A 13,041-nucleotide genomic window follows, 5' to 3' on the forward strand; every position below is an offset into this window, starting at 1 on the left:
ATTTTCTGCCGGTTAGGTTTTTGAGGGCTGATTTCTTGTCCTGTGATAAAAAGCCTTCTGTTTTGAGTGCCAAACCTTTCACGGGAGCATTTTCAAGCTTTTGGCACCATTTTTGAGTGAACTGCCAAAAGTCAGATTTTTGCTGAAATTGTGACCCCGGGGCTTAGGGATTTTTTTAAAAAAATATTTTCTGCCGGTTAAGTTTTTGAGGGCTGATTTCTTGTCCTGTGATAAAAAGCCTTCTGTTTCCATCGCCAAAGCTTTCAGGGGAGCATTTGCAACCGGTTGGCAACATTTTTGAGTGAATTGCCAAAAGTCAGATTTTTGCTGAAATTGTGACCCCGGGGCTTAGGGATTTTTTCAAAAAAATATTTTCTACCGGTTAAGTATTTGAGGGCTGATTTCTTGTCCTGTGATAAAAAGCCTTCTGTTTCCATCGCCAAATATTTCAGGGGAGCATTTTCAAGCTTTTGGCACCATTTTTGATTGAACTGCCAAAAGTCAGATTTTTGCTGAAATTGTGACCCCGGGGCTTAGGGATTTTTTCAAAAAAAAAATTTCTGCCGGTTAAGTTTTTGAGGGCTGATTTCTTGTCCTGTGATAAAAAGCCTTCTGTTTCGAGTGCCAAACTTTTCAGGAGAGCATTTTCAAGCTTTTGGCATCATTTTTGAGTGAATTGCCAAAAGTCAGATTTATGCTGAAATTGTGACCCCGGGGCTTAGGGATTTTTTCAAAAAAATATTTTCTGCCGGTTAAGTTTTTGAGGGCTGATTTCTTGTCCTGTGGTAAAAAGCCTTCTGTTTCCATCGCCAAATATTTCAGGGGAGCATTTTCAAGCTTTTGGCACCATTTTTGAGTGAACTGCCAAAAGTCAGATTTTTGCTGAAATTGTGACCCCGGGGCTTAGGGATTTTTTCAAAAAAATATTTTCTGCCGGTTAAGTTTTTGAGGGCTGATTTCTTGTCCTGTGATAAAAAGCCTTCTGTTTCCATCGCCAAAGCTTTCAGGGGAGCATTTTCAAGCTTTTGGCACCATTTTTGAGTGAACTGCCAAAAGTCAGATTTTTGCTGAAATTGTGACCCCGGGGCTTAGGGATTTTTTCAAAAAAATATTTTCTGCCGGTTAAGTTTTTGAGGGCTGATTTCTTGTCCTGTGATAAAAATCCTTCTGTTTTGAGTGCCAAACCTTTCCCGGGAGCATTTTCAAGCTTTTGGCACCATTTTTGAGTGAACTGCCAAAAGTCAAATTTTTGCTGAAATTGTGACCCCGGGGCTTAGGGATTTTTTCAAAAAAATATTTTCTGCCGGTTAAGTTTTTGAGGGCTGATTTCTTGTCCTGTGATAAAAAGCCTTCTGTTTCCATCACCAAAGCTTTCAGGGGAGCATTTTCAAGCTTTTGGCACCATTTTTGAGTGAATTGCCAAAAGTCAGATTTTTGCTGAAATTTTGACCCCGGGGCTTAGGGATTTTTTCAAAAAAATATTTTCTGCCGGTTAAGTTTTTGAGGGCTGATTTCTTGTCCTGTGATAAAAATCCTTCTGTTTCGAGTGCCAAACCTTTCAGGAGAGCATTTTCAAGCTTTTGGCACCATTTTTGATTGAACTGCCAAAAGTCAGATTTTTCCTGAAACTGTGACCCCGGGGCTTAGGGATTTTTTCAAAAAAATATTTTCTGCCGGTTAGGTTTTTGAGGGCTGATTTCTTGTCCTGTGATAAAAAGCCTTCTGTTTTGAGTGCCAAACCTTTCACGGGAGCATTTTCAAGCTTTTGGCACCATTTTTGAGTGAACTGCCAAAAGTCAGATTTTTCCTGAAATTGTGACCCCGGGGCTTAGGGATTTTTTCAAAAAAATATTTTCTGCCGGTTAAGTTTTTGAGGGCTGATTTCTTGTCCTGTGATAAAAAGCCTTCTATTTCAAGGGCCAAATATTTCAGGAGAGCATTTTCAAGCTTTTGGCACCATTTTTGAGTGAACTGCCAAAAGTCAGATTTTTGCTGAAATTGTGACCCCGGGGCTTAGGGATTTTTTCAAAAAAATATTTTCTGCCGGTTAAGTTTTTGAGGGCTGATTTCTTGTCCTGTGATAAAAAGCCTTCTGTTTCCATCGCCAAAGCTTTCAGGGGAGCATTTTCAAGCTTTTGGCACCATTTTTGAGTGAACTGCCAAAAGTCAGATTTTTGCTGAAATTGTGACCCCGGGGCTTAGGGATTTTTTCAAAAAAATATTTTCTGCCGGTTAAGTTTTTGAGGGCTGATTTCTTGTCCTGTGATAAAAATCCTTCTGTTTTGAGTGCCAAACCTTTCCCGGGAGCATTTTCAAGCTTTTGGCACCATTTTTGAGTGAACTGCCAAAAGTCAAATTTTTGCTGAAATTGTGACCCCGGGGCTTAGGGATTTTTTCAAAAAAATATTTTCTGCCGGTTAAGTTTTTGAGGGCTGATTTCTTGTCCTGTGATAAAAAGCCTTCTGTTTCCATCACCAAAGCTTTCAGGGGAGCATTTTCAAGCTTTTGGCACCATTTTTGATTGAACTGCCAAAAGTCAGATTTTTGCTGAAATTGTGACCCCGGGGCTTAGGGATTTTTTTAAAAAAATATTTTCTGCCGATTAAGTTTTTGAGGGCTGATTTCTTGTCCTGTGATAAAAAGCCTTCTGTTTCGAGTGCCAAACCTTTCAGGAGAGCATTTTCAAGCTTTTGGCACCATTTTTGATTGAACTGCCAAAAGTCAGATTTTTCCTGAAACTGTGACCCCGGGGCTTAGGGATTTTTTCAAAAAAATATTTTCTGCCGGTTAAGTTTTTGAGGGCTGATTTCTTGTCCTGTGATAAAAAGCCTTCTATTTCAAGGGTCAAATATTTCAGGAGAGCATTTTCAAGCTTTTGGCACCATTTTTGAGTGAACTGCCAAAAGTCAGATTTTTGCTGAAATTGTGACCCCGGGGCTTAGGGATTTTTTCAAAAAAATATTTTCTGCCGGTTAAGTTTTTGAGGGCTGATTTCTTGTCCTGTGTTAAAAAGCCTTCTATTTCAAGGGCCAAATATTTCAGGGGAGCATTTTCAAGCTTTTGGCACCATTTTTGATTGAACTGCCAAAAGTCAGATTTTTGCTGAAATTGTGACCCCGGGGCTTAGGGATTTTTTTAAAAAAATGTTTTCTGCCGGTTAAGTTTTTGAGGGCTGATTTCTTGTCCTGTGATAAAAAGCCTTCTGTTTCGAGTGCCAAATCTTTCAGGAGAGCATTTTCAAGCTTTTGGCACCATTTTTAAGTGAATTGCCAAAAGTCAGATTTTTCCTGAAATTGTGACCCCGGGGCTTAGGGATTTTTTTTAAAAAATATTTTCTGCCGGTTAAGTTTTTGAGGGCTGATTTCTTGTCCTGTGATAAAAATCCTTCTGTTTCCATCGCCAAAGCTTTCAGGGGAGCATTTGCAACCGGTTGGCAACATTTTTGAGTGAATTGCCAAAAGTCAGATTTTTGCTGAAATTGTGACCCCGGGGCTTAGGGATTTTTTCAAAAAAAAAATTTCTGCCGGTTAAGTATTTGAGGGCTGATTTCTTGTCCTGTGATAAAAAGCCTTCTGTTTCCATCGCCAAATATTTCAGGGGAGCATTTTCAAGCTTTTGGCACCATTTTTGATTGAACTGCCAAAAGTCAGATTTTTGCTGAAATTGTGACCCCGGGGCTTAGGGATTTTTTCAAAAAAATATTTTCTGCCGGTTAAGTTTTTGAGGGCTGATTTCTTGTCCTGTGATAAAAAGCCTTCTGTTTCGAGTGCCAAACTTTTCAGGAGAGCATTTTCAAGCTTTTGGCATCATTTTTGAGTGAATTGCCAAAAGTCAGATTTTTGCTGAAATTGTGACCCCGGGGCTTAGGGATTTTTTCAAAAAAATATTTTCTGCCGGTTAAGTTTTTGAGGGCTGATTTCTTGTCCTGTGATAAAAAGCCTTCTTTTTTGAGTGCCAAACCTGTCAGGGGAGCATTTGCAACCGGTTGGCAACATTTTTGAGTAAATTGCCAAAAGTCAGATTTTTTCTGAAATTGTGACCCCGGGGCTTAGGGATTTTTTCAAAAAAATATTTTCTGCCGGTTAAGTTTTTGAGGGCTGATTTCTTGTCCTGTGATAAAAAGCCTTCTGTTTCCATTGCCAAAGCTTTCAGGGGAGCATTTTCAAGCTTTTGGCACCATTTTTGAGTGAACTGCCAAAAGTCAGATTTTTGCTGAAATTGTGACCCCGGGGCTTAGGGTTTTTTTCAAAAAAATATTTTCTGCCGGTTAAGTTTTTGAGGGCTGATTTCTTGTCCTGTGATAAAAAGCCTTCTGTTTCGAGTGCCAAACCTTTCAGGAGAGCATTTTCAAGCTTTTGGCACCATTTTTGAGTGAACTGCCAAAAGTCAGATTTTTGCTGAAATTGTGACCCCGGGGCTTAGGGATTTTTTCAAAAAAATATTTTCTGCCGGTTAAGTTTTTGAGGGCTGATTTCTTGTCCTGTGATAAAAATCCTTCTGTTTCAAGGGCCAAATATTTCAGGGGAGCATTTTCAAGCTTTTGGCACCATTTTTGAGTGAACTGCCAAAAGTCAGATTTTTGCTGAAATTGTGACCCCGGGGCTTAGGGATTTTTTTAAAAAAATATTTTCTGCCGGTTAAGTTTTTGAGGGCTGATTTCTTGTCCTGTGATAAAAAGCCTTCTGTTTCCATCGTCAAAGCTTTCAGGGGAGCATTTGCAACCGGTTGGCAACATTTTTGAGTGAATTGCCAAAAGTCAGATTTTTGCTGAAATTGTGACCCCGGGGCTTAGGGATTTTTTCAAAAAAAAAATTTCTGCCGGTTAAGTATTTGAGGGCTGATTTCTTGTCCTGTGATAAAAAGCCTTCTGTTTCCATCGCCAAATATTTCAGGGGAGCATTTTCAAGCTTTAGCACCATTTTTGATTGAACTGCCAAAAGTCAGATTTTTGCTGAAATTGTGACCCCGGGGCTTAGGGATTTTTTCAAAAAAATATTTTCTGCCGGTTAAGTTTTTGAGGGCTGATTTCTTGTCCTGTGATAAAAAGCCTTCTGTTTCGAGTGCCAAACTTTTCAGGAGAGCATTTTCAAGCTTTTGGCATCATTTTTGAGTGAATTGCCAAAAGTCAGATTTTTGCTGAAATTGTGACCCCGGGGCTTAGGGATTTTTTCAAAAAAATATTTTCTGCCGGTTAAGTTTTTGAGGGCTGATTTCTTGTCCTGTGATAAAAAGCCTTCTGTTTCCATCGCCAAAGCTTTCAGGGGAGCATTTTCAAGCTTTTGGCACCATTTTTGAGTGAACTGCCAAAAGTCAGATTTTTGCTGAAATTGTGACCCCGGGGCTTAGGGATTTTTTCAAAAAAATATTTTCTGCCGGTTAAGTTTTTGAGGGCTGATTTCCTGTCCTGTGATAAAAAGCCTTCTATTTCAAGGGCCAAATATTTCAGGAGAGCATTTTCAAGCTTTTGGCACCATTTTTGAGTGAACTGCCAAAAGTCAGATTTTTGCTGAAATTGTGCCCCCGGGGCTTAGGGATTTTTTCAAAAAAAAATTGTATGCCGGTTAAGTATTTGAGGGCTGATTTCTTGTCCTGTGATAAAAAGCCTTCTGTTTCCATCGCCAAATATTTCAGGGGAGCATTTTCAAGCTTTTGGCACCATTTTTGATTGAACTGCCAAAAGTCAGATTTTTGCTGAAATTGTGACCCCGGGGCTTAGGGATTTTTTCAAAAAAATATTTTCTGCCGGTTAAGTTTTTGAGGGCTGATTTCTTGTCCTGTGATATAAAGCCTTCTGTTTCGAGTGCCAAACTTTTCAGGAGAGCATTTTCAAGCTTTTGGCATCATTTTTGAGTGAATTGCCAAAAGTCAGATTTTTGCTGAAATTGTGACCCCGGGGCTTAGGGATTTTTTCAAAAAAATATTTTCTGCCGGTTAAGTTTTTGAGGGCTGATTTCTTGTCCTGTGATAAAAAGCCTTCTTTTTTGAGTGCCAAACCTGTCAGGGGAGCATTTGCAACCGGTTGGCAACATTTTTGAGTAAATTGCCAAAAGTCAGATTTTTTCTGAAATTGTGACCCCGGGGCTTAGGGATTTTTTCAAAAAAATATTTTCTGCCGGTTAAGTTTTTGAGGGCTGATTTCTTGTCCTGTGATAAAAAGCCTTCTGTTTCCATCGCCAAATATTTCAGGGGAGCATTTTCAAGCTTTTGGCACCATTTTTGATTGAACTGCCAAAAGTCAGATTTTTGCTGAAATTGTGACCCCGGGGCTTAGGGATTTTTTCAAAAAAATATTTTCTGCCGGTTAAGTTTTTGAGGGCTGATTTCTTGTCCTGTGATAAAAAGCCTTCTGTTTCGAGTGCCAAACTTTTCAGGAGAGCATTTTCAAGCTTTTGGCACCATTTTTGAGTGAATTGCCAAAAGTCAGATTTTTGCTGAAATTGTGACCCCGGGGCTTAGGGATTTTTTCAAAAAAATATTTTCTGCCGGTTAAGTTTTTGAGGGCTGATTTCTTGTCCTGTGATAAAAAGCCTTCTTTTTTGAGTGCCAAACCTGTCAGGGGAGCATTTGCAACCGGTTGGCAACATTTTTGAGTAAATTGCCAAAAGTCAGATTTTTGCTGAAATTGTGACCCCGGGGCTTAGGGATTTTTTCAAAAAAATATTTTCTGCCGGTTAAGTTTTTGAGGGCTGATTTCTTGTCCTGTGATAAAAAGCCTTCTGTTTCCATCGCCAAAGCTTTCAGGGGAGCATTTTCAAGCTTTTGGCACCATTTTTGAGTGAACTGCCAAAAGTCAGATTTTTGCTGAAATTGTGACCCCGGGGCTTAGGGTTTTTTTCAAAAAAATATTTTCTGCCGGTTAAGTTTTTGAGGGCTGATTTCTTGTCCTGTGATAAAAAGCCTTCTGTTTCGAGTGCCAAACCTGTCAGGGGAGCATTTGCAACCGGTTGGCAACATTTTTGAGTGAACTGCCAAAAGTCAGATTTTTGCTGAAATTGTGACCCCGGGGCTTAGGGATTTTTCCAAAAAAATTTTTTCTGCCGGTTAAGTTTTTGAGGGCTGATTTCTTGTCCTGTGATAAAAATCCTTCTGTTTTGAGTGCCAAACCTTTCACGGGAGCATTTTCAAGCTTTTGGCACCATTTTTGAGTGAACTGCCAAAAGTCAGATTTTTGCTGAAATTGTGACCCCCTGGGCTTAGGAATTTTTGCAAAAAAATATTTTCTGCCGGTTAAGTTTTTGAGGGCTGATTTCTTGTCCTGTGATAAAAAGCCTTCTGTTTTGAGTGCCAAACCTTTCACGGGAGCATTTTCAAGCTTTTGGCACCATTTTTGAGTGAGCTGCCAAAAGTCAGATTTTTGCTGAAATTGTGACCCCGGGGCTTAGGGATTTTTTCAAAAAAATATTTTCTGCCGGTTAAGTTTTTGAGGGCTGATTTCTTGTCCTGTGATAAAAATCCTTCTGTTTCGAGTGCCAAACCTTTCAGGAGAGCATTTTCAAGCTTTTGGCACCATTTTTGATTGAACTGCCAAAAGTCAGATTTTTCCTGAAACTGTGACCCCGGGGCTTAGGGATTTTTTCAAAAAAATATTTTCTGCCGGTTAGGTTTTTGAGGGCTGATTTCTTGTCCTGTGATAAAAAGCCTTCTGTTTTGAGTGCCAAACCTTTCACGGGAGCATTTTCAAGCTTTTGGCACCATTTTTCAGTGAACTGCCAAAAGTCAGATTTTTGCTGAAATTGTGACCCCTGGGCTTAGGAATTTTTTCAAAAAAATATTTTCTGCCGGTTAAGTTTTTGAGGGCTGATTTCTTGTCCTGTGATAAAAAGCCTTCTGTTTCGAGTGCCAAACCTTTCAGGAGAGCATTTTCAAGCTTTTGGCACCATTTTTGAGTGAACTGCCAAAAGTCAGATTTTTGCTGAAATTGTGACCCCGGGGCTTAGGGATTTTTTCAAAAAAATATTTTCTGCCGGTTAAGTTTTTGAGGGCTGATTTCTTGTCCTGTGATAAAAAGCCTTCTGTTTCCATCGCCAAAGCTTTCAGGGGAGCATTTTCAAGCTTTTGGCACCATTTTTGAGTGAACTGCCAAAAGTCAGATTTTTGCTGAAATTGTGACCCCGGGGCTCAGGGATTTTTTCAAAAAAATATTTTCTGCCGGTTAAGTTTTTGAGGGCTGATTTCTTGTCCTGTGATAAAAAGCCTTCTGTTTCGAGTGCCAAACCTTTCAGGAGAGCATTTTCAAGCTTTTGGCACCATTTTTGATTGAACTGCCAAAAGTCAGATTTTTCCTGAAACTGTGACCCCGGGGCTTAGGGATTTTTTCAAAAAAATATTTTCTGCCGGTTAAGTTTTTGAGGGCTGATTTCTTGTCCTGTGATAAAAAGCCTTCTTTTTTGAGTGCCAAACCTGTCAGGGGAGCATTTTCAAGCTTTTGGCACCATTTTTGAGTGAACTGCCAAAAGTCAGATTTTTGCTGAAATTGTGACCCCGGGGCTTAGGGATTTTTTCAAAAAAATATTTTCTGCCGGTTAAGTTTTTGAGGGCTGATTTCTTGTCCTGTGTTAAAAAGCCTTCTATTTCAAGGGCCAAATATTTCAGGGGAGCATTTTCAAGCTTTTGGCACCATTTTTGATTGAACTGCCAAAAGTCAGATTTTTGCTGAAATTGTGACCCCGGGGCTTAGGGATTTTTTTAAAAAAATGTTTTCTGCCGGTTAAGTTTTTGAGGGCTGATTTCTTGTCCTGTGATAAAAAGCCTTCTGTTTCGAGTGCCAAACCTTTCAGGAGAGCATTTTCAAGCTTTTGGCACCATTTTTGAGTGAATTGCCAAAAGTCAGATTTTTCCTGAAATTGTGACCCCGGGGCTTAGGGATTTTTTCAAAAAAATATTTTCTGCCGGTTAAGTTTTTGAGGGCTGATTTCTTGTCCTGTGATAAAAATCCTTCTGTTTCAAGGGCCAAATATTTCAGGGGAGCATTTTCAAGCTTTTGGCACCATTTTTGAGTGAACTGCCAAAAGTCAGATTTTTGCTGAAATTGTGACCCCGGGGCTTAGGGATTTTTTCAAAAAAATATTTTCTGCCGGTTAAGTTTTTGAGGGCTGATTTCTTGTCCTGTGTTAAAAAGCCTTCTATTTCAAGGGCCAAATATTTCAGGGGAGCATTTTCAAGCTTTTGGCACCATTTTTGATTGAACTGTCAAAAGTCAGATTTTTGCTGAAATTGTGACCCCGGGGCTTAGGGATTTTTTTAAAAAAATATTTTCTGCCGATTAAGTTTTTGAGGGCTGATTTCTTGTCCTGTGATAAAAAGCCTTCTGTTTCGAGTGCCAAACCTTTCAGGAGAGCATTTTCAAGCTTTTGGCACCATTTTTGATTGAACTGCCAAAAGTCAGATTTTTCCTGAAACTGTGACCCCGGGGCTTAGGGATTTTTTCAAAAAAATATTTTCTGCCGGTTAAGTTTTTGAGGGCTGATTACTTGTCCTGTGATAAAAAGCCTTCTATTTCAAGGGCCAAATATTTCAGGAGAGCATTTTCAAGCTTTTGGCACCATTTTTGAGTGAACTGCCAAAAGTCAGATTTTTCCTGAAATTGTGACCCCGGGGCTTAGGGATTTTTTCAAAAAAATATTTTCTGCCGGTTAAGTTTTTGAGGGCTGATTTCTTGTCCTGTGTTAAAAAGCCTTCTATTTCAAGGGCCAAATATTTCAGGGGAGCATTTTCAAGCTTTTGGCACCATTTTTGATTGAACTGCCAAAAGTCAGATTTTTGCTGAAATTGTGACCCCGGGGCTTAGGGATTTTTTTAAAAAAATGTTTTCTGCCGGTTAAGTTTTTGAGGGCTGATTTCTTGTCCTGTGATAAAAAGCCTTCTGTTTCGAGTGCCAAACCTTTCAGGAGAGCATTTTCAAGCTTTTGGCACCATTTTTGAGTGAATTGCCAAAAGTCAGATTTTTCCTGAAATTGTGACCCCGGGGGCTTAGGGATTTTTTCAAAAAAATATTTTCTGCCGGTTAAGTTTTTGAGGGCTGATTTCTTGTCCTGTGATAAAAATCCTTCTGTTTCAAGGGCCAAATATTTCAGGGGAGCATTTTCAAGCTTTTGGCACCATTTTTGAGTGAACTGCCAAAAGTCAGATTTTTCCTGAAATTGTGACCCCGGGGCTTAGGGATTTTTTTAAAAAAATATTTTCTGCCGGTTAAGTTTTTGAGGGCTGATTTCTTGTCCTGTGATAAAAAGCCTTCTGTTTCCATCGCCAAAGCTTTCAGGGGAGCATTTGCAACCGGTTGGCAACATTTTTGAGTGAATTGCCAAAAGTCAGATTTTTGCTGAAATTGTGACCCCGGGGCTTAGGGATTTTTTCAAAAAAATATTTTCTGCCGGTTAAGTTTTTGAGGGCTGATTTCTTGTCCTGTGATAAAAAGCCTTCTGTTTCGAGTGCCAAACCTGTCAGGGGAGCATTTGCAACCGGTTGGCAACATTTTTGAGTGAACTGCCAAAAGTCAGATTTTTGCTGAAATTGTGACCCCGGGGCTTAGGGATATTTTCAAAAAAAATATTTTCTGCCGGTTAAGTTTTTGAGGGCTGATTTCTTGTCCTGTGATAAAAAGCCTTCTGTTTCCATCGCCAAATATTTCAGGGGAGCATTTTCAAGCTTTTGGCACCATTTTTGAGTGAATTGCCAAAAGTCAGATTTTTGCTGAAATTGTGACCCCGGGGCTTAGGGATTTTTTCAAAAAAATATTTTCTGCCGGTTAAGTTTTTGAGGGCTGATTTCCTGTCCTGTGATAAAAAGCCTTCTATTTCAAGGGCCAAATATTTCAGGAGAGCATTTTCAAGCTTTTGGCACCATTTTTGAGTGAACTGCCAAAAGTCAGATTTTTGCTGAAATTGTGCCCCCGGGGCTTAGGGATTTTTTCAAAAAAAAATTGTCTGCCGGATAAGTTTTTGAGGGCTGATTTCTTGTCCTGTGATAAAAAGCCTTCTGTTTCGAGTGCCAAACCTTTCAGGAGAGCATTTTCAAGCTTTTGGCACCATTTTTGAGTGAACTGCCAAAAGTCAGATTTTTGCTGAAATTGTGACCCCGGGGCTTAGGGATTTTTTCAAAAAAATATTTTCTGCCGGTTAAGTTTTTGAGGGCTGATTTCTTGTCCTGTGATAAAAAGCCTTCTGTTTCGAGTGCCAAACTTTTCAGGAGAGCATTTTCAAGCTTTTGGCACCATTTTTGAGTGAACTGCCAAAAGTCAGATTTTTGCTGAAATTGTGACCCCGGGGCTTAGGGATTTTTTCAAAAAAATATTTTCTGCCGGTTAAGTTTTTGAGGGCTGATTTCTTGTCCTGTGATAAAAAGCCTTCTGTTTCGAGTGCCAAACTTTTCAGGAGAGCATTTTCAAGCTTTTGGCACCATTTTTGAGTGAACTGCCAAAAGTCAGATTTTTGCTGAAATTGTGACCCCGGGGCTTAGGGATTTTTTCAAAAAAATATTTTCTGCCGGTTAAGTTTTTGAGGGCTGATTTCTTGTCCTGTGATAAAAAGCCTTCTGTTTCGAGTGCCAAACTTTTCAGGAGAGCATTTTCAAGCTTTTGGCACCATTTTTGAGTGAATTGCCAAAAGTCAGATTTTTGCTGAAATTGTGACCCCGGGGCTTAGGGTTTTTTTCAAAAAAATATTTTCTGCCGGTTAAGTTTTTGAGGGCTGATTTCTTGTCCTGTGATAAAAAGCCTTCTTTTTTGAGTGCCAAACCTGTCAGGGGAGCATTTTCAAGCTTTTGGCACCATTTTTGAGTGAACTGCCAAAAGTCAGATTTTTGCTGAAATTGTGACCCCGGGGCTTAGGGATTTTTTCAAAAAAATATTTTCTGCCGGTTAAGTTTTTGAGGGCTGATTTCTTGTCCTGTGATAAAAAGCCTTCTGTTTCCATCGCCAAAGCTTTCAGGGGAGCATTTTCAAGCTTTTGGCACCATTTTTGAGTGAACTGCCAAAAGTCAGATTTTTGCTGAAATTGTGACCCCGGGGCTTAGGGTTTTTTTCAAAAAAATATTTTCTGCCGGTTAAGTTTTTGAGGGCTGATTTCTTGTCCTGTGATAAAAAGCCTTCTGTTTCGAGTGCCAAACCTGTCAGGGGAGCATTTGCAACCGGTTGGCAACATTTTTGAGTGAACTGCCAAAAGTCAGATTTTTGCTGAAATTGTGACCCCGGGGCTTAGGGTTTTTTTCAAAAAAATATTTTCTGCCGGTTAAGTTTTTGAGGGCTGATTTCTTGTCCTGTGATAAAAAGCCTTCTGTTTCCATCGCCAAATATTTCAGGGGAGCATTTTCAAGCTTTTGGCACCATTTTTGATTGAACTGCCAAAAGTCAGATTTTTGCTGAAATTGTGACCCCGGGGCTTAGGGATTTTTTCAAAAAAATATTTTCTGCCGGTTAAGTTTTTGAGGGCTGATTTCCTGTCCTGTGATAAAAAGCCTTCTATTTCAAGGGCCAAATATTTCAGGAGAGCATTTTCAAGCTTTTGGCACCATTTTTGAGTGAACTGCCAAAAGTCAGATTTTTGCTGAAATTGTGCCCCCGGGGCTTAGGGATTTTTTCAAAAAAAAATTGTCTGCCGGATAAGTTTTTGAGGGCTGATTTCTTGTCCTGTGATAAAAAGCCTTCTGTTTCGAGTGCCAAACCTTTCAGGAGAGCATTTTCAAGCTTTTGGCACCATTTTTGATTGAACTGCCAAAAGTCAGATTTTTGCTGAAATTGTGACCCCGGGGCTTAGGGATTTTTTCAAAAAAATATTTTCTGCCGGTTAAGTTTTTGAGGGCTGATTTCTTGTCCTGTGATAAAAAGCCTTCTGTTTCCATCGCCAAAGCTTTCAGGGGAGCATTTTCAAGCTTTTGGCACCATTTTTGAGTGAACTGCCAAAAGTCAGATTTTTCCTGAAATTGTGACCCCGGGGCTTGGGGTTTTTTTCAAAAAAATATTTTCTGCCGGTTAAGTTTTTGAGGGCTGATTTCTTGTCCTGTGATAAAAAGCCTTCTGTTTCGAGTGCCAAACCTTTCAGGAGAGCA

This window comes from Podarcis liolepis, assembly GCF_965112155.1.
Source record: "Podarcis liolepis genome assembly, contig: HAP1_SCAFFOLD_36, whole genome shotgun sequence".
Classification (NCBI taxonomy): Eukaryota; Metazoa; Chordata; class Lepidosauria; order Squamata; family Lacertidae; genus Podarcis; species Podarcis liolepis.